The sequence below is a fragment of the Mauremys mutica genome, chromosome 4, assembly GCF_020497125.1.
Source record: "Mauremys mutica isolate MM-2020 ecotype Southern chromosome 4, ASM2049712v1, whole genome shotgun sequence".
Classification (NCBI taxonomy): Eukaryota; Metazoa; Chordata; order Testudines; family Geoemydidae; genus Mauremys; species Mauremys mutica.
In genome coordinates this window covers 35,730,643-35,753,124 of record NC_059075.1, presented here as the reverse complement: position 1 = coordinate 35,753,124, position 22,482 = coordinate 35,730,643, and positions in this window count along the sequence as shown.

Genomic DNA, 22,482 nt, shown 5'->3' with positions numbered 1-22,482 from the left:
CAGTACACAGAAAACAAAGACATTTGAATTTCAAGCTATGTACCTAACAAGCTTCAACCCAGCTCTGGATATGAACTTTAAATTCCATGATAGAGATATTTTTAACAGAAGTGCTAAATACCATTCACCATTCAGTCTCTCTACCTGCATAGTCACTCCTCCCTCAAACTAATTCTAATTTAAACAAAAAAATATTTCTTTGTCTTGATCCCTGCCCAGCTGCACAATTCTACTCTGGTTCCCAGTTTAATAAATAATATCAGTAATAGAAAATTAATATGACAGTTAAGAGCCCATTGTTGATTGGTTGTTGTTTGATCATCACATTAATAACAGCACAGTCATGCGCCATCTATGAGGAAGTTATTTATGCTCCTAAGACAGGCAGCATTTTCCATTTTTTCTCACTCCCAACTGCAGAATCTTATCCAGATCCACATCCACCTGTGCATTGGTTTGTATGTGGCAGATGCTTGCGACCCCTGGGGAATGTCCCTGCTGTGTTGCATTAATATTTCATGGAATATTAGGCTGTACAGCATAGTGACAAGGTGTTCCAGCTGAACATGCCTGGAATATTCAGGAGCACACAGGTGTATTCTACTTGCACATACTTAGAATGTTTGACAGAACATTAGGGACATCCTGTCTTAACATACTGGAGAGATGTATCAGCACATCATTTTTGTTTTGCTTGTATGTACCCAGAGAATTCAGCATCACAGCAGATATATTCAACCTGGATACGCAGCGTCTGAAACATTTGCTAGCAACCATGTTCTACGTGGATGCCCTTGGCACACTCTGTAGCACAGATGGCATGTTCTACTTGGATATACCTTGAGCACTCACAGAACAGCAGAATCAATCTACCTGGGCCTACATGGAGCATTTAGCTACAATCATGTGGTTCAAAACACCCAGAAAAACCCATCTCTCCCCAGTGTTTCTTCCAAACTGATGGCTAGTTCTTTATGCCAATCTTAAATTATTGTCCCTGCATGGGAATGGCAGGGCCAGACCAGAGCAGTGCCAAAACAGAAGCGGTGTTTCAATCAAGTGGGATTTTAAGAGAAAAAGAACAAGGCGGCTTAGAGAGGCTAGCTTACCAGAGCTCAGAAACTATTACAAACAGCCTCTTGCAACTCCATTAAAGACTACTATTGATTTTTTTTTCATTCCCCACATTTCATTTAAGATAGAAACAAAATGGGAAGGACAACTCTCAATAGAGGTTTTTGTATTTCCACTTTGTTAAACCTGAGGCCCTAGCAACACTGTCAGGAAGTACAGTACCAGGCAATGCATATATTATCATAGAAAACATGCTGTGAGTGACACTGCAATGCAGCTAACAGGAAATTCACCTAATGGGTTTTCTATTGAGATATACCTCCTGGGCATGCGGAAATCCTACAATGATTTTCTACCCAGGAGTTATTTCCATTAGTTATTTAGGGTACATTTTTCAAAGTGGCCTGGGAGCCTAAGTTCCATTTTCTAAAGTGACTGAGGCACTAGGAGCCAAAGGCTCGTTAACACCCAGAAATTGATGGGAATAGCTATCACAGAATAGTTCTCCATGTGGATACACACCGCTCACATAGGAGAGTAATTAGTCCAGAATAAAATCCACACAGGACTTATTCCAGAAGAGCTAAAATATGCAGGAATAGCTCCATTTTCCCTGTGTACATTAGCCCTAACTTCCATGGGAAGTCAATAAGACTTAGGCCTTGCCTTCACTACATAGTTTTTTGACAAAAGTCAGCTTTCATTGACAAAACAGTGGAGATGTACGCACTGAAATGCTCCTCCCGCCGATGTATCTCCCTTGCTATGCCAACATAATAAAACCACCTCAATGAGCGGCATAGAGCTTTTTGCAACATAGAATGATGCAGTGTCAGTGTAGACACTGTGCTTTGTTAAGTCACCCTAACTGGCCTCCAGGAGGTATCCCATAATGCCTATCAGGACTGCTCTAGTCAGCAGTTTGAACTCCGCTGCCCTGAAGGTATACAGGTATGTGCCCATCCCCCATTTAAAGGCCCAGGAACTTTTGCTCAGTGTGCACAGTTCATAGAATCATAGAATATCAGGGTTGGAAGGGACCTCAGGAGGTCATCTAGTCCAACCCCCTGCTCAAAGCAGGACCAATCCCCAGACAGATTTTTACCTCAGTTCTCTAAAGGGCCCCATCAAGGATTGAACTCACAACCCTGGGTTTATTAGCAGGCCGATGCTCAAACCACTAAGCTATCCCTCCAGCATCAAATAGCATTGTCCCAGCTGACCATGCCGGCTTTCTGCAGCATATGGTCTCCCCCGTGGAGCATACCAGATCTGTTGGATCTGCTAAGTCTATGGGGAGAGGAGTCTGTGCAGTCACAGCTTCACTCCAGCCATAGGAACTTTGATACCTATGGGCTGATTGCTAGTGGAATGCAGGAGAAGGGGCATGGGAGGGGTATGCAGCCATGCTAAGATCAAAGAGCTGAGGCAGGCGAACTCATCATATTTGGTGCTTGTGCCAACCAGTGTGGCTAGTCAAGGGAAAACGAGAAAGAGATGAGTGTACCTTTTGTAACTCATGGCTGTGAGCGCACTCACAATACTGTCTCTGTTCATTGTTTCTTTAGTACATGAAGATGTGTCCTTGAGGATGCACTCCTCCACACTGGTGGAGCACCTCTGTCAGACAAGGTGGTGAACCAGGAGGAGTAAGAAGGATATGTTTTGTGAAGTACTGCAGTTAATGGATGTAGAACATAGTGAAACAAGAGCATGGAGGGATACAATTAATGAAAGACTGAGGCTCGATAGCCTGGAAAGGACACAGTAGTAGGAATGGATGATAAAGCTCCTGGAGGGCCAGACAGACATGACAAAGTCCCTCATTACCTTACCACCTTAGCAATCCATGCACAACTCCCCCTGCAGCTGTTGCAGAACTCTGGTCCATGACCTCCGCAAACTCCCCCACCACATTCCTCACATGTTCCCGGCTCCTCAAAGTACCTGGGACTGGTTTCCCAATGACAGCTGGAGTGACACACAGCTGTGAAAGCCCTAACTGTGAGACTGTTCCTCATTGTCATGTCCTTTGTTTGACCAAAAATTTGTGTTTTGTCCTGTTATTACACTTGAGTCTTTGAAATAAAATTAGTCTTTCTTTGTGACATACACACATTGGTCAGCACTAACTTGGAAATATAGTGGCTATAGGTAGGAATCTTTGCTTAGTATAATTAACACTCAGGAAGGAAGCACTACAGGGGTCATTCAAGGTGGCAAGTAAACATTGCCTGGACTAATGCAATAACATAAATGCATCACATAAAGACACATTACTGGGCACCTGTTGAGCCTGTTTTTGAAGCACTCCTTGCTGCTGTCTAGGTTCCGGGTGTAAGGTTTCATGAGTCACAGGAGAAAGGGGTAGGCAGGGTCTCCAAGGATCGCTATTGGCATTTTCACATCCCCCACTGGAATCTTCTGGTCTGGAAAGAAAGTCCCAGCATGCAGCTTTCTATACAGTCCAGTGTTCCGAAAAATGTATGCATCATGCATTTTCCCTGACCAGCCTGGATTGATGTCTCTGAAATGGCCCCAGTGATCCACCAGCACCTGCGAGACCTCGGAGAAGTAGCCCTTTTGATGGATGTACTCTGTCACAAGATGACTGGGGGGAGGGATAGCTCAATGGTTTGAGCATTGGCCTGCTAAGGTCCCTTCCGATTCTATGATTGGGGGCCCAAATTAGAATATGTTTTCCATCTATTGCCCCATCACTGTTAGAGATCCCCTTGCCTCAAAGACATGAATTATTTCCTGCACATTCCTGAGAGTCACAGTCGTTCATAGCAGGAGGTGATTAATGGCTCTGCACACTTGCATCACCTCAACCCTCAAGGTGGACTCGCCATCTCCAAACTGATTTTCTCTGGAGTTTCCAGCTTCAACACAGTGATTGCCACTTGCTTTTCCATGATGAGGGCAGCTCTCATTCTGGTGTCCTTATGCCACAGTTGTGGTGTGAGCTCTGCATACCAGGAAGATGGATCTGTGCATCCAAAAGTTCTGCAGCCACTGCTTGCCATCCCATACTTGCGTCACGATGTGATCCCACCTCTCAGTGCTTGTGTCCCAAGTCCAGGACCAGTTGTCCACCATGGCAAGCTGTACTTTGAACGCCAGCAGCAATCTTGAATTATTTGTTTCCATGGCAGACAGGAGGGCAGGCATCACCGATTCACTGTCTGTTTCGCAGCTCATGAAATATTGCAGGACCAGCCTCCTTGTGTTCAGAATGCTCACCACAGACTGCTCAGTAGCTCAGGATTCTTGCTGTCAGGCAGAGATGGAAGGCACAGGGGGTTCAAGGGCTGTAGAAAAATGGCACAAAATGAAGTAGGAAGCCCATGGAATAATGAGATGGAAATAACTGCATTATGGGATGGCAGGAAGTCTCCATGATGCACTGTGTTCTGTTCCCAGTGCTCCCAGTGGCAGAGGGTGACAGAGGGTTGTGAATTGCACAGTGAGATAGCTACCCATGATGCAACGCTCTCTCTATCAAAGCAAGAGCAATGACTGTGGACACACACACTCTGCTGACAAAAGGAGTGTTGTGTGTACGTGCACAATCACTGTTATTAAAGCAACTTATGATCGTCAACATAACTGTAGTGTAGACTTGGCCTTAGACTCCTAAGTGCTTAAGTAATTTCTGAAAATCTAACTTAGGTTCCCAAATCACTTAAGTCCATTTGAAAATTTTACCCTTAGGCCTGATCCCTACACGTAAAAATTAGGTCAAGAGAGCTACAGCACTCAGGGGTAAATCCACCCCCCTGAGCACAGTTGTTATGCTCCCAGTGTAGATGCAGGTAGATCAGTAGAAGAATTCCTCTCTCAACCCAGCTACCACCACTTGAGGAAGGAAAAAACCCTTCCATTCCTGTACAAATTGTCTGTGCTACAGCAGCATAGGTTCAGTAGTGTACAGGTGTAGTGCCTGTAGTGTAGACATGGCCTGAATCTCTCTCTCTCTCTCTCTCATATACAAAAACACAGAGACATATTGTGGCTTAAAAGCACTGGCTGTAGTCGGAGTTTGTGCAGAAATGTCCAGCTGCAGGAGACGTCTCCTAAGACATTTGTGAGTCTAATTTTGATAGGAATTGAGCACCCACAACTTCCATTGAAGCCAATGGGAGCTAGGGCTGCTCAGTCAGGGCCTCTGAAAGCCAGATCCTGTGGATTTGGGGGTGCTGTTGGACCACAAAGTAAAAAAAAAAACCTGACCTATTATAAGGTGAAGCATGTACCCCTAACCCCAATGCTATCCCAGCTCTACTGACAGATGTGTGTTGGCGGGAAAGCAGTGTCATGGCCTCATCCTCACACACATAGACACACCCCTGAAAAAAGCATTTCATTCCTTCCCAACCTCTGTCTACTTGTCTGTCTATCCTTACATTGTGATCTCTAAAATTTTCAGGAATTTTTTAAACATGGAAACTTTTAAAACAAACATTTCATTTTTTTTTCATATTTTCGAAACAAAACAAAACAAAACAAAGAACTCCTCTGGACTCCACTACCCCAACTGTTTTAACTAGTTCTAGATTGCATTCTAGAGTCAGTTACAAAAAATTAAATTAGAAATCAATGGAAACAGGTTTTCTTGGTAATTTCTACTTCCAGTCAGTCCTGACATGCCCACAGATGAGAACTAACTTTCCTGTGGTAATTGGACACTTCAGTTTCCAGTCCCAACCAGAATCCAGAGCTGTTTCTGTCTCAAATTTTTTCTGTCTCAAAACTCATTTGCTTTGAAATTTGTCCCACTATTAATTTCAGTCCTTAATTTAATTTAATTGATTTCTACTTTTAGAATAAGCTAGTTCTCAACCGCAACAAAAGAGCCAGAAAAAAATAACCAAGACAGAAAAAGTTAATGACACAGCAACAGTTAACAATGAAAAGAATTATCACCTCAGTGGAGAGCTTTTGTACCATATGTTTATCCTACTGATTCCTTACCAATGCCATCATCAGCATGGGACTTGTGTAACTTGAAGAGCGGAGGGTGATGAAAACAGCACTTTCCTGTCCCTGTGACTATATTATTAGCAACAAAGTGCTTTGTATGAAAAATGAGGCCTCACTAACTAGTCTGAATCCATTTTGTGATTGCATGAGAGAGAGAGAATAGAAGCTGTAAACAACTTCACAGACCATGAACAAATGTTCTGTCTACAAGTAGCTCAGATGGCAAGATCTTCTATATAACAAAGGTCAAATCTTTCTTCTAGGACGCATAAAAATGCACTGAGTTTTGAGCAAACTCATGGTTATATCTTTTCAGTCTCTCCAAAGATGAGTCAATTGCAAGCCTGTTAACTTCAAAGCCTATATCTGGCAGCGGTCATTTTTGACTGCCCCCACTAATGGTGTGGAAAATGCACGCAGATGAGAGTAAGTGAGGAAGAAGAGAAGGAAGTGGTTCTCTGCTAGAAATGGTGACCATGACTGTGGAAGACAGAGAAGGGTATAGTACAAATTGGAACATGAGTCTTGGTGATGGTTCCTTTATTCAGTAGCTTTCATTAAATCAAGCAGTAAGTTGCAATTACTGAGATTCAATAGGTACATTCAGTCTTTGACAACCCTCCTCCCCCTTCCAAACACTGCTTTTATATTCCATTTGTCTTGTAACACCTGATGGCTTTTTCACGTGAAGCAACTATTACATCTTATTACCGAACACAATGAGGAATGATCAAGTGTTCCATGAATGACTCAGTTATTTCCTCATAATTTGAGACATTTTTATTTCAAAGCTCTAAATTGTGCATGTGTGTATGTGCATGCATTTCTGTGTGTAGCACATATTTATATTCAGAGATTGACCCATTACATTTATATGTGCATCCACAACTACTATTATAGGAGTACTTTCTATCCTAAACAATTAATAACTGTCAAACTACAAGATGAATGTTCATAATTTATATTATACTTCTCATCTGAAAGCACTTTGCACAGTATTTACAGGCACTGCCTTACCTCCCTCTGATATTACAGATCAGACTAGATGATCGTAATGTTTTTTTCTGCCCTTGGAATCTGTGAATCTATGCAGCCATCTCTGGAATGGAACATTGCAGTTGTTAAAAGCACATTTGCAACACTACAGACACTACAACAGATTATGAAAGGAAATGAAGGAGAGCCTATTGAATATGGTAGCCTATTGAAACTGAATAGATAATTTTAGGCAGCTAAAAGGTAAAGTTACCAAACTTGAATTTGGCCAGGACAATAGGGTTAACACCTCAAATTTTATTAATAGTGCCACAGGATCCTTAATATCCATAAATGATTAGCACTTCGGGATTATAGTTTAGCAGAGAAGCCATTGCATTTTAGGCATCAAATCAGTAATGACACCTTCTAATGCTACTAGCTCATCACGTCAACTTCTTGCAGCACCCTGATCTTTTTCTTGCAGGCTCCCATCCAATACAAATACAAAATTCAATTATACTTAGTTTATGAGACCTGAGTGGAGCACAGGTAATATAGCTGCAGGCTAAATTATATCCTGTGCTTATTGATGTCTACTTTTTAAACTAACATGGACAATGATTGTCTCCCATTTCTCCTACTCTTTTTGGTTAGTCATTGCTGTGTCAGTCTTTATCAACATCCATCTCTGACATCCACTTCCTTCTGCTGCTACAGAAAATAAATTACTTCTAATTAGTCTGAATGTGCCACCAGCCACCTCCTACTAATGCCACCACTTCTGAAGTACAACAGCACTTCTTTAATCCAAATAGTACCACTTACCTGCTACTTCCTGTTCACCTCTTTGCTTGCAATACATATAGGGCTGGTTGAAAAATTTCCAACAAAACATTTTTTCTGTTGGAAAATGCTGATTTGATTAAATCAAAATGTTTTGCAGGAACTTACTGATTTTATCAAAAATTTTGATGGGAAATTATCAAAATGTTTCATTTTTATTATATTATATTATATTATATTCAAAACAATAACATAGAAACAAAATATTTCTGAATACTTTGTTTCATGATAAATTCTCAGATTTCTATTTTCACCCTGATGTGGGACAAGAAATTTCAAAATCTTATAATTTTTCACAGACGGGAATTTTGTTTTTTTGACCAGCTCTAAATACATATGCCTGGACTGTTGGCTTTTATTTGGATGGTTTATTTTATATGGAGGAGGGGAAGTGGAGTGTGGAGAAAAGATCACTTAGATCTTGTATATTTTACAAGATACAGTGCAAAAGGTAAGTGTTCAAATCTAAGGTGTCAGTGGGCATGGGATTTTTCCAGAATCTCTTCCTCATATACCTAAATGTAGGGCCTGGTCTTTAAATTCCCTACTAAGCCAAAACATCCTGTACAATTTCTAGGAGAATCTTTCATTGGTGACTTAACTGTTTTTCTGTTTATATGGAATTAAGTCAAGATTGCTAGACTTTTCCAATATGGAGTGATAGTCACGACATGCCTATAATTTATTAGAGTAATTTTTTTTGTACCAATCAAGACCCAGTTATTCCTAACCACATGATCTGTGATCTGTTACACTGTGCCACTTCACTTACCTCTCTCTTTCAAGGGTGGCTGGTGTAGTAGTGCTCAAGCATAACATTTAAATGGCTCAATGAAGGGAATCACTATATCAAAAATTTAACTTGTGTCAGACATGCTTGGGAAAATGTTGGTTATTGATGGGTGAAAAGCTGAGATCAGCTGGAGAAAGAAAGTTGCACAGAATGTTAAATGGATGCCAGTTAGCTCTTGTTGCAGTTTGCACACTCATTTACTGAAGATTAGCAACCCCAGTAATAGACATATGCATCTTTTACTTATGGTAGTTGTTAAACCTCAATAAATGTGGTTTTAATTATGAATTGGTATTTGAAAGGAAAGCTCTTGTTAAATCTAAGCAAGATGCTTAATATTTCATTTAAAATTTTTTAAAATACATTTGCTTGACTGACACTTCTCTAGCCACAGAACAAAAACTGAGAGCAGAGGCAGTTTAAATTTCTCTCACACAGCATTCTCTGTCAATGTGTCTCAATGTTTGTTCAACAGGGATCATTTCAAGGAGTGAGAAAATAATTTAGTTCTTGGTCACTTGAGCTCAATGGGAAATAATTTTTCCATCCTGTGAGAATTGTGGAGATTTCAAAAACATTTCCCATCCCAAATTGGGATGAAAAGTCAAAATCTCAAAAGTTTTGCAATTCTGAAAACAAAAATCTGATTGGGTTAATCAAAACATTTTATTTTAATAATTTCTAATTTTATCTTTTTATTTTACATTTTTATTATAAATTAACTTAAATTTCAAAATGAAAAGTTTCAACCTCCCCCAAATGGAACATTTTCATTTAGAAAAAGTCAATTTCAATTTTTTTCAAAACAGGAAACTCATCAAAATCAACACTTTCCTGCTAACAGTTTTGGTTTCAACAAATCAATATTTTTAGATGAAAAAAACATTTTGTCAAAAAATTCCTAAGCAGCTCTGCTGGTCATATAATCTGTTGTTTCTCTAGTTGGAATGTTAACTGTGTTGTCACTTGCAATGCTGTCCAGGGTCCCTATTCTACTCTCATTGAAGCCAGTGATGGAACACTTGTTGAATTCAGCTGGATTGGGCTCTCACCCATTTCTGCAACACATACTAATATTGAGTAGCACTTACTTAAGTAAATAGTTCAATTGACTTCAATGTGCTAGACCATGATTTTAAACACATCCCTAAGCAATGGGTAGTACATAAGTTGCACCAACCCAGGAGTAGCCTGTGGAGGCACTGTGTGACTGAGAAACTTCCAATTCCTCTGATGCTTCCTCTTTGTGCCTGACTTGGATATGCAGTGGCATATGAACCAATTTATATCACCTCCTGTGCTTGCTCAGATGCACTGATCAATGGTGATAGGGGGAGAGCCAAGATTACTCAGAGGAGTAGGGCTTACTGATTCCTAAATGCCTGCAGCCAAGGTCCAGGTCCAGGTAGCCCACACAGAGGGGTAAATAGAGTCTTGGGCTCCCTTGCATGGGCATGTAATCCAGAAAACAGCCTAACCTAATGTGAGTACACAGCTCCTTTGGCTCTTAGGGTCTGAGTCTGTCAGCCTAATCAATGTGACTAGTTGTGTTGTAAGGTACTACTTAAAATGAGTAAGGGTGGGCAGAATCTAATCCTTAGAATATTGAAGGAAAAATTGCTTTAATAATAGTTAGGTATTGAAAAGTTAAGTCTTTTCTTACTTGATTTTTTATGCTAATGGAGTTTGGCAAAATGACACCTAAAAAGGGGATAAACAATTTTTTTTCTGTTTTAAGTTGTGAAGTCAAAATCCTTACGACTTTAAGTTTTTACTTATTGTTCTTAAAAGCAGGTAAAGTTACTGGTGAGCACTTCTTTGGTAGCATTTAATCAGTTTATGGAAAATACATTAACAAGCTTCTGATTTTTACTTAGTGTTGGCAGCAACAACACAAAATGAAACAAAATACAAGGCAAACTCTTTAGTTATTTCAGAGACATTGAATCTATTTTCACGCCTTTGAAATGTGCCATACTGAGTGACTCAGAAACAGGTAAGCCCTGGTCTACACTGCAGAATTAGGTTGACGCAAGGCAGCTTACATCAACTAACTCTGTAAGTGTCTCCACTAAAATGTTACTCCCAACAATGTAACTCGCCAGCTATGCCAACTTAATAACTCCACCTCCACGAGAGGTGTAGCACTTAGGTTGATGTAGTTAAGTTGACACAGTGTCAATATAGACACTGCATTGCTTACATCAACTGTTGCTGGCTTTCAGAAGCCATCCCACAATGTCCCACACTGACAGTTAAATCAGTGCAAGCACTCCTCGTGAGGATGCACACTGCTAACACAAGGAGCATAGTGTGGACGTGTAAAAAAGCTATTTAAGTACTGCGGTGGCTCTACTTCAATGCAACTTAGGTTGATATAACTTTATAGTGTAGGCATACCCTCTGTTAAAAGTTTCAACAGAAAGATCTCTCTGCAGAGAACACCTAGCAAAGACCTCTGGAAGACAGCAGGCATTTGATATACAGGCTATGTCTAGCAGGAGGTGAAAGATAATCTGTGAAGACTAAGCCATTTAGGCCAATCCACCACAATCCAAAACTGTACTCTTTGTACACATATTTTTACATTGCAGTAAGGCTCTAGCCAGGATGGCTGGAGTGTGCAGGTAACTGATCTCTAGCAGATGGGACAAATGGAGAAATACACTCAATGAGCCCACAGGGACATGTCATGGTTTTCTCAGCTAGATGAATCTAACTGGATAGTGTAGAGTGTATCCAGTCATCTTTGAGAGATAGTATACCGTACCAAAAATTGGTGAGGGAGAATGGCTCTTTTAAAAGAATGTAGTCATCTGATGGCAGGTCTACATTGAAGCGCTACATCGGCACAGCTGCACCAATGCAGCTGCACCACTGTAGCACATCTGGTGGAGATGCTCTATGAAGATGGGAGAGTGTTTTCCTGTTGACATAATTACTCCATCTTTGCGAGAGGCAGAAGCTATGTCAATGGGAGAGCATCTCCCACCAACATAACACCAGTGTGGACTGTGCTTAGGTTGCTGTAACTTGCATTGCACAGGGGGGTGTCTTTTTCACACCCGAGTGATGTAATTTACATCAATTTAAGTGGTAGTGTAGACCTGCCCTGACACTTGGAGGGACTGTTAATATTAGTTAGACCAGGGAACTCCTGGGTTCTACTCCAGGCTTTGCCGTTGACTCATCATATTGCCAGTGGTAGGTCTAAAGGCCTTATTAATAGGCTTGTTCCGATGCTAACAGACTTCAAGAGGAGTCACAAAAAATATTGCAGAGTAAATGCTTCCAAAAGTAACATTATTACCCATTGCACACTCCATGACTCCCCACTGGAGGACCAAGAAGTTTGTTAGGATGCAATGCGGTACTGGCAAGTTCGGTATTTCCATGCTTGAGGAAGTCTGGAGTTGTGTACATAGTGAATGTTCTTTCTCAGCAGCTGGTCATAAGGCTGGAAACTAGGATCCACTCCACTTTACTAGCCTTGCTCCTGACCATTCCCTACTTTAACCAGTCATATAGGGTTTTTTTCTTTGTTTGTTGTTAATTATTTTGTCCCCCTTCATGCATTTTTGTTCAGATGAGGTGCTTATAAACTATAAATCAGTCATGTGTCACGCCACAGGATAGCGTGATCACAAATACTATCAGTAATGTTTCTGAAAAAGCTAATGGCATCAGTATGTCGGCACCAAAACAGATTAATAGGTTCATAGATTTCCAGGCCAGAAAAGGCCATTCTGTTAATCTAGTCTGACCTCCAATATAACACATTCTATAGAACTTCCCCAAAATAATTCATATAGCAGATCTTTTTAAAAAAGAAATCCAATCTTGATAAAAAGTGTCAGTGATAGAGAATCCACCACAATCTTTAGTAAGTTGTTCCAATGATTAATAACTCTCACAGTTAAAAATGTACACCTTACTGCCAGTCTGAATTTATCTAGCTTAAATTTACAGCCACTGGGTCTTGTTAGATCTTTCTCTGCTAGTCTGAGTAACCAATTATTAAATATTTGTTCCCCATGTTGGTATTTATAGTGTATGATCAAGTCATCCCTTAGCATTCTCTTTGTTATGCTAAACGGATTGAGCTGCATGTGTCAATCACTGTAAGGCATGTTTTCTATTCCATTCATCATTTTTGTGGCTCTTCTCTGAACCCTCTCCAGTTTATCACTGTCCTTTTTGAATTGTGGACACCAAAACATGCTATAGTATTCCAGAAGCAGTCACACCAGTACAAGTTACAGAAGTAAAATAACCTCTCTATTCCTACTCAAGACTCTCATTTATGCCTCCAAGGATTTCATTAGCCCTTTTGGACAAAACATCGCACTGGAGATTATGTTCAGCTGATTATTCACCACAACTTTCAAATCTTTTTCAGAGTCACTACTTCCCAGGATAGAGTCCACCATCCTGCAAATATGGCCTAAATTCTTTGTTCCTAGATGTATACATTTACATTTAGCCTTATTAAAATGCATATTCTTTACTTGTGCCCAGTTTACTAAGTGATCCAGAGCACTCTGCATCAGTGACCTGTCCTCTTCATCATTTACCATTCTGCCAATTTTTGTTGCATCTTCAAACATTATCAATGGTGATTTTAGGTCTTCTTGCAAATCTATAATAAAAATATTGAATAGCATAGGACCAAGAACTGATCCCTGCAGGACATCACTAGAAACACACCTTATCTGTTGTGAATCTGCATATACCAAGGATTGGCAACCTTTGGCACACGGCCCATCAGGGAAATCCGCTGGCAGGCTTGTTTACCTGTAGCATCTTCAGGTTCAGCCGATCGCAGCTCCTACTGGCCACGGTTCACCATTCCAGGCCAACGGGGGCTGCAGGAAACGGCGTGGGCTGAGGGATGTGCTGGCCGCCACTTGAGCCAACCGTCTTGGCCCACCAGCGGATCTCCCTGATGGGCTGCATGCCAAAGGTTGCCGATCCCTGCCACATACAATCACATGTCAAGACCTACCTGTTAGCCAGTTTTTCATCCACGTAATGTGTGGCATGATAATTTTATATCTTTCTTAGTTTGTTTTTTAAACAAAATGTCATGTGGTACCAAGTCAAATGTCTTGCAGAAGTTTAAATATATTACATCAACCTTATTACCTTTATCAACCAAACAAGTAATGTCATAAAAAAGATATAAAATTAGTTTGACAGGATCTGTTTTCCCTAAACCCATTTTGACTGGCATTAATTATATTACCATCCTTTAATTCTTGATTAATCAAGTCCTGTATTGGCCAGTCCATTATCTTGCCCTGGATTGATGTCACACTGACAGTTTTATAATTTCCTGGTCATCTGTTCCAGTTTACCTTTTTAAAATATTTACACAACATTAACTTTTCTTCAGTCTTTTGGAACTTCCTCAGTGTTCCAAGTCTTATTGAAAATCAGCATTAATGATCCAGTGAGCTCTTCATCTCTTTTAAAACTCTTGGATGCAAGTTATCTGGACCTGCTGATTTTAAAAGGTCTAACTTTAGTAACTGCTGTTTAACATCTTCCTGAGACACTAGTGGAATGGAAACAGTGTCATCATATGACATGACTACAACATCTGTCCCCCGCCAAAATCCAGAACAGAAATATTTATTAGACACTTTTTGCCTTTCCTGAATTATTAATAATAATTCTACAATTTTAATCTAGTAATGGACCACTACCATTGTTAGGATTCTTTTTATTTCTAATATTCTTCAAAAAATCCTTTTTTATTTTCCATAACTTTGATGGCCATAGATTTCTCCTTGTGTTCTTGTGTCCCTTTGCTTCCCTTGTCATTTGTTTACAATTGTTATCTTCTGATTTATATTAATTACTACAGATTTCCCCTTTCTTTAATTTGTCTTCACTTCACCTATAAACTATATATTTTGTTTAACCAATTTGGCCTTCTTCCTTAATTGTGACTTTTGGGGCATCTAGTCAAGTGTTTTAAAACAATTCCCAATTATCATTCACATTTTTCTGATTAAATTCTTCCTCACAGCTCATTTGACTCATAATTGTTTTCAGCTTTGTGAAATTGGCCCTTGTAGAGTGTATATATATATATATATATCTCACTGATCTGGGCTTTATTTTGTTTGCAATTATAAATGTGACCAAGTCATGATTAATTGTATTTAACAAAAGGAACAGGAGTACTTGTGGCACCTTAGAGACTTTAAGCATAAGCTTTCGTGGGCTAAAACCCACTTGATTGGATGCATGTTTTAGCCCATGAAAGGGTTTTAGCCCATGAAAGCTTATGTTTAAATAAATATGTTAGTCTCTAAGGTGCCACAAGTACTCGTCATTCTTTTTGCTGATACAGACTAATCATGGCTACCACTCTGAAATTGTATTTAAGTTATCATTAATGTTTAGTTTTGTGATCAGTTGCTTTTTATCTGTCAAAACTAAGTCCCTTCAGCTGTAACAAGCACCGTTTAATGCTTCTCATGGTATTTAAATTTTCAATAATCCCACTTAGTTTCCTTTCATTTCTAAAAAAAAAGGTTTCATTATTTGGAAGAACTTGCTTTTCTTAATACAATATGTAAAGTGCATGCATAGAATATGCTGCTAGCAGGGTTCTGAAAACTTCTTAGGGCTCTGACAACAGTTCCTTCTAGGTGACCCACAGTGACAGGGTGGAAAACATACACTGCCTTTGCCCATACTGTAGTTGCTGTTAGGACAGAGGACATCAGTCTCCATAGCAGTCAGGCATTCATTTTTCGTCAGCTTATGTACAATAAGTACATCATGGAGTCACACCAGTAGTAGGTGGCATACTCTGGGGGAGATAACATCTCTACATATTCTTCCACTGAGGTGGTGGATTTACCCCTCACTTGGAAGAAGCAGAGAGTTCCTCCTAACCCCATACATTTTCAGTGGAGGTAGATGGACATTCACTTAGAGCAGCTGTAGGTCCCAGGACAGGCCAAATGGCTCCACTCTACCTATTGCTGTCCCTGGAAATCCCCCAATGGGCAGTCAGAGGGACATGGGAAATGTGATGTAGTGCCAGCCTTCATTAACTTGCCTGCAGATTGTTCGTCATTGGGAATGAAGCACATAAAGTACCCATATTCCATGCCTGGCCCCAGTTTGCCAATTTTCCATGAGTGGATACCTGAATCTGTGCAAGACTCTCCACAGAAAGAGAAGTGGGAAAGATAGTTCCACAGAAGTGGTTGAGTATTTCTTCCTAATGGAAAGGGAGAGATCTGCACACAGAGAGTCCCCATTGCACTGGAGGGAAGATTACCCACACAATCCATGCTGTGCATTGTTTTTGTCTTCTGTTCATTCCATAGAAGAGTGATGGGATGTACCTGAAAATTGATCTATTTCCATGTTGGGGACATTTTGACATGAAATGGTGAAGAAACAAAGAGCTGGTAAAATTAGAGAATGTGTTGTGAAATCTATAATAATAATAGTAATTAATAATAATTAATAATATATTTAGTTTAGCAGTCAGTTTCCACATACACACACTGTCAGAATTGTAATCCATAAATGTCACTCACTCTACATTAAAACTATTGCTATCAGATCAGCCCAGAGGACCCACGGAGTCAGCGCCTATGAATAATTGCAAGTGTTTTGAAAAGCAATACACATCTTTAGAATATATATCATTTCATAGTGATATTATATCCAATTTGCAGTAAGAAATAAAACAAAGGGGATGCTTTACTTCACTTTCACTGAAGGAAAAATGGTCCCCCAAAATATCCTGAGACAGGAGGAAAAATAAAATGAAAACCCTGAACATCCTAGCATTATTTACCCCATGAAATAAGTAGACATTATCCTGGAGAGTATAAGCATCTATACTACTCACAGACCTTTCACCAGTTCTTTCAGAGATTTCATAATAAAGAGGTAAATCATTCAGCATCAAAAACAGTATCATTATTCTTTCAGTTTTAATCATCTAAAGTGTACACAGGCAAGGTACTTTTTTTCCTTGCTAGCTTCCCTGTGACCAAACATTATTTCCAGAGTTGTCATTGGCATCGGCTTAGCTTTATTCATAGCTGATTTATACTTACAAAGTTTTACCAGCATAGTTATTTTAGTAAGAAGAGAAATTTCTTTTACTCAGATAGTAAATGTTGGTAGAACCCTAACATTGGCACAGTTATACCCTTATAAAGTGCTTTATACTGGAATAGCTTATTTTGCTTTGCTGAACTGGAATACGAACCTTTATATTGGAATAAGTGCATCTGCACTAAGATTTTTTGATGCTTTAAGTTATTCCAGCATAGTTAAAACAGCAAAACTTTTAAGTGTAGACAAAGCCTCAGATTGTAACCTCTTTGAGGCAGGGATGATCTTTTTTTGTCTGTGTGTGTACAGTACCTAGCACAAAGGCATCCTGGTTCATGACTGGGGATTCTCGTCACTACTACAATGCTTATAATTAATAATATTAATCAGCCTATGAGTCTGATAAACTAATAATGATTTGATAAGATGCTTGGAAATTGGAATCATTGTTGCTTTTACAATAAACCAGTTGTCATATAGTTAAATGCTATAGAGGAGACAGGCCCTTCGGCCTAGTGATCAGCATCCATGGCAGCAGCCCCATCAAGCAGTAAGAGTCTGTGGCAGCAGCACCACCTAGTGGTAGGGAGTTGGGGAATCCAGACTTCCCCCATGCCACCAGGTCCTGACCCAGGGGTCCTCTTGAGTGCTGTAGGAAAAGTGTCCAATACCTGAAGACCAGCTAACATTCCCCCTGGGTTTCTTCTTACTGTTCTGTCCCTCCTCTGGGCATGTGATAACTTGTGGTTGTCCCTTGTAACACAGCCCATAGGACTCTATAGGCTGGGAGTCCCAGCTCTGTGCAGCAGTTCTCTTGGGATTACTCTCTTGGCATAACCCCTCAGTAGCAAGAGGTGCAGGTCTGTCTTTGTCCACCAGTCACCCTGTTGTGATGAATAGACTTCCTCTTATGCCCCTCCTCCAGCTGGAGCATGCCCAGCAGGCCTGCTGGGGTGGGACTTTCTGGGCCCTGAGTTGTTCCTGCATCCCTGTCTCTCCAGTGTCGGAATTATCAACCCCGTCACAGATGCCTTCAAAGCTAAAGAGGAAAAATGTTAATGCTTGCCAAATGGAAAAGAATTATATTGGAAAAGGGAAGAAAAATGTTTCAAATCTGTAACTGGATTTTACAGATAAAAGATTAAATAAAAAGAAAATGTTAAAAAACTACAACAAACTATAACTTGGCAACATCCTTTTAAACAAAAGAAATAGCTTCAAAGTGGCTGATCCAGCTGAAACATGTTTGAAAAAATATATAATTTTTAAATTAAAGTACCAGGGGTTGTGCAGTTCTAATTAGTTCCAAACACAATACATTTAAAATAGCACCAGAGAGGATATTTCTTCAGAAAAATCTAGCAGCTGCTTTGACCTCAGTGCTCTAGGGACACACTTCAAAGGAATTTTGAAAATGAAATAGTTAAAAAAACATTTATCAGACATATGTGGTCATGTTTAGTGGGCATTTTTTTTCTCTTTGTGTAACACATGCACTCTGCACATCCCGGTTATTTTATTGTGAACACATGCTAATCTGAGCCTAACTCTGAACCTTCAGAATCTCAAATTAAATACTATTTCCATTCTCACCTCCATCCCTAAAAAATCCCTTCTCCCCAAAAGTCTCTAAACAAGTTAGCAGATTGAAAAGTTAAGAATGAAAGCCTCCAAAAATCTACCACTAATACCACAAGTTGTAATCTAGTCTTCTCAGAATGTTCAAAGCTTGTCCTAGCCTACGTATTGTATGTAACAGCCGGTAAGAGGATACACTGGACATGTTACACACTTGTAAGAAGCTATGGTCAAGGCAAAATGAAATATCTCAGATTTGATCCTGTGTGGCAGAGGGGTAGACCCCATTCATCATTTACTTACAAGGGCATCAATCGTCATTCCACTGTACCTCATGCAGTGAAAGCCGAAGACCAGAAAACATACGAAAACAGTTTCAGGTAAGACATTTTTTCCTGTAATAAACTACGTTCAGAATCAAAACACCCTTCTATCTATATTTCTAGCCTACATCTTCATTTATGTTTCCCAGCACTGCAGTTAAAATGAAATATTAGCTCATGTTGCATTATATTTAAGAAAATCCCTTGTGAAATGTACTGGCAGCTGGAGGCTTTCTAGAACAGTGATAAAAAATCAACTCCGTGACCTCTATGATGCAAGAAAATGCAACAGACCCCTGACCTCCATGACCACGAAACTTTTATCATCAGACATATACACAAACCACTACAGCATAGAATGGGCCTCTTGGAACCAAGGATTGGGCCTATAGCATTTCTGTGCACTCATGATCTGCCCCTACTTTGTGAACAATATGTCTTTCTCTCACAATATCATGGAGTACCATTCTCCTATAGAAATACAGACATTCACACACTTTAAACAAATACAAACAATAATACAGCCCTCTAAATTACAAGTGGGCCCAAGTGGTACAGATTGAAACAAATATTAGCTCAATTTCCTACAAAATGCAGTGGTCTTCAGATTGGAGTACCCACCAATTATAGATACATTCCCAAATTCTAAAGTGTGTCACTGACTCTGGCACTGAATTTCCCCAACTTTCTCCATTTGTGCAGGAGAGTCCTGATTTTGCCAGAGTTGTCCCACACTGAGTTGAGCTTACATAACATTAAAGCATCTCAAAGTGGTCCAAACGGAATCATAGTTGAATTTGGAATTTGAAAAGTTGAAGTTTGGAATTTGAAAAGTTACATTACCTGATACAAGCATCCAGTCATAAATCCCATTGGCAAAAGTTGGGTCAAAAATACCACAAGAAAGTGCCTTTCTAGTGGTATTTCACTATTAGCATAGTGCAGACATTACATTACAAATTCCGAAACCACACAAATTTTCCCTGTTTTGTGTTTCATTACAAAATCAAAAGTCAACCCAGGTTTATCAAGCAATTCACTGAGTTTCATGAATCTTTGAACCAAGCCAGGTCGAGTTTGGAATAAAGCTAGGGACAATATGTGGTACCCTGTCAAAACTAAATCAGATTCAGTTGTTCTGGCTGTATTTATCTTTGCTATTTTGGACTTCATCACATACTTTTCTGAGCTTCAGGATCAATCAGACTGAAAAGCACAGATCTCTGAATTGCTAATACCAAAGATGGTCCAGATCTGTAAGCGTCTTCCACTCCCAGCTAAAACCAAAAAGGGCAGAAGGTCACAATTTTCCTTAAATAAATTAGCCAAACTTTTCCAAAACTCAGTGAATTGGGTTTAATTCAAGTCTGTGATGGTTCAGCTTTGCTTATTCCATCAGGCCTCTGACATTCATTTCACTTCTCTTGTTCCAGCTCTTGCTTTGTTTAATTCTGTCTAGAAATGATTTAACACTATGGTATAATATAAATCATGTGTGCTGCCCTGGAGGAATTATCTCGGATGCTGTGTGTATCAAACACTTAGAAAGACAACTGTTCTAATTTTTTCTGTGATCCAAACCTCACATGAACTTGGACGTGAAGACTTGCTCTCAGCACTGCATCTTGCCCACTTTCTTTCTTCCTGGTGAGAAAGCAAATTCTATTTATTACCAACAAACAGTGATTGTGAATTCTGACTCTTTTTCTTTGAAATATATTTGATGCAGAGTTCTCAGCCCTTTGTAGCTTCTTGTGATCACACACACACACACCCTGATCTCACCCTCCTATGGTAGGAAGTTTGGAGCCAAATGCAGCAGCTGGTTAATCCAAGTTTTAAATGAAGCTCATTGCAAACATTTGCAGTCATAAATTCATCAGGTTTGATCAATGAAGGCCTTTTCCTGCATAATGTTAAGTATTCTGGACAAGTGCTGGGAATATTTCAGACTCAGGGTATGGTTTCACTTAGGAATTTGGAAGGGGCGGGTACAGGGCTGGCTCAAATGGGCAGACTGGCATGATTAAAGTTTTCCATGGAGAAAAGAGTTAAAGGTGTAGTCAGAGAAAGATAAAGAACTGTGAACTGTGTGTCAATGTGTTGGTTAAGAATCTGTCTTTGGGGAATATAGCAAATTTGTGATGTCATTCTTCATTTTACAATAGCAATAAGTATCTCAAACAAACCCAGAGACATGTCTGAGTTATTACACATAAACTCCCTCCCTCCAAGGGATTCAATCACCTTGTTTACTTTGTAATGCACGGAAGACAATAGCAAATGCTGATCTTTACTAGGGCTTGGTGACGGTTTTAGGTGCTGTAATTAGTCAGCAGCTGTTAAGCCTTTTCTTACCACCGCATGGAACAGCTGAATCTTTTCTGCCTCTGCCATCATTTTACTCTTGTATATAAGAGTGGGTTTCTTTCAGTTGGTCTGTCTGTCTGTCTCCTTCCAAACTATCCAAATAAATTAGCTGGAATCTTCACAAACAGTAAAAACTCCACAGTCCTTTTCATAATGTTTAACTGACTAAGAAGCAAGAATCTCAAAGAGATGAGAGTATAAGACCAGACTTTTAGGTTTTTACTTGAAACTCATCTAGAATTCTTTGCCTGCTAAATCAGACTGGAAATCTCTAGAGAACAGATTTTCTTAAAACATATCCAATTCTTCCTGGCTGATGTGTAAATATAACCAAGAACAACAACCCTCATGATAATTTGGGACTTTAACCTCTAAATCCTAGACAAAGCCAGGAAGTAATGGCCACTTGAGGCCTAGGTGAGCTATGGAATTTCATGGGGACCTCCACCTCACACGCATACCTGATCTACTACCCAGAACTCTAACCCCAGCTCCCCTTCTACTGATTCATTGGATGCACCAGAAATCACAGTCCCTCATTGTTTCCAGTTGGAAAGTTCTGCCCTTGGCTCCTTCTTCTGTCTTTCCTGTTTATGTAAGAGGGCCATCCAGAGGTTGCAGAGTAGCACAAGCAGCTGGTGGAAGTTGCCAGAACCACCTGAGGGTCTCAAAGAGGAAGTGAACTGGGAGAGGGTTATGGGGAGATGGAAGTGAAATAGATCCTGGGTGAAAAGGGCCGCATCTCCTGATACTTTCCATAACGTGTGGAAGTATGTGGAGAAAAATGACTGATCTTTTCTGAACAACAAGGAGTGCTTTGGGTCAATCTGGTTTAAATTGAGGGCGAAGATGAAGGTTAATTCTTATTTTACCTAAGCAGGTTCCCTCATCCCTACTGGAAACCCCTTTTAAAACTTTCCATAACTACTGTACGTGTGAATGGAAACTATTCCCAGCTAGCCAGGGGCGGCTCTAGCGATTTTGCTGCCCCAGGCACAGCGGCACGCCACGGGGGGCGCTCTGCCAGTCGCCGGTCCCGCGGCTCCGGTGGACCTCCCGCAGACGTGCCTGCAGAGGGTCCGCTGGTCCCGCGGCTGTGGTGGACCTCCTACAGGAGGTCCACCAGAGCCGCCTGCCACCCTCCCGGGACCGGCAGAGCGCCCCCCATGGCATGCCGCCCCAGCACGCGCTTGGCGTGCTGGGGCCTAGAGCCGTCCCTGCAGCTAGCTCACCGCTAGGTTTACAAACTGGCTCATGAAATACTTTTTTTCTTAGACCCCACAATATAAACTCAGGGTGAGGAAGCTAACTACACTACCCATGGTGGTGCACGTATTGCAGGTCTGGCAATGCACATGTACTGGAATTCATGCTGCTGTGGCTCAGTTGATAATGGTATTTCTATTTTTGTTTTCATTGTGCCTTGTAATTCTCTAGGCT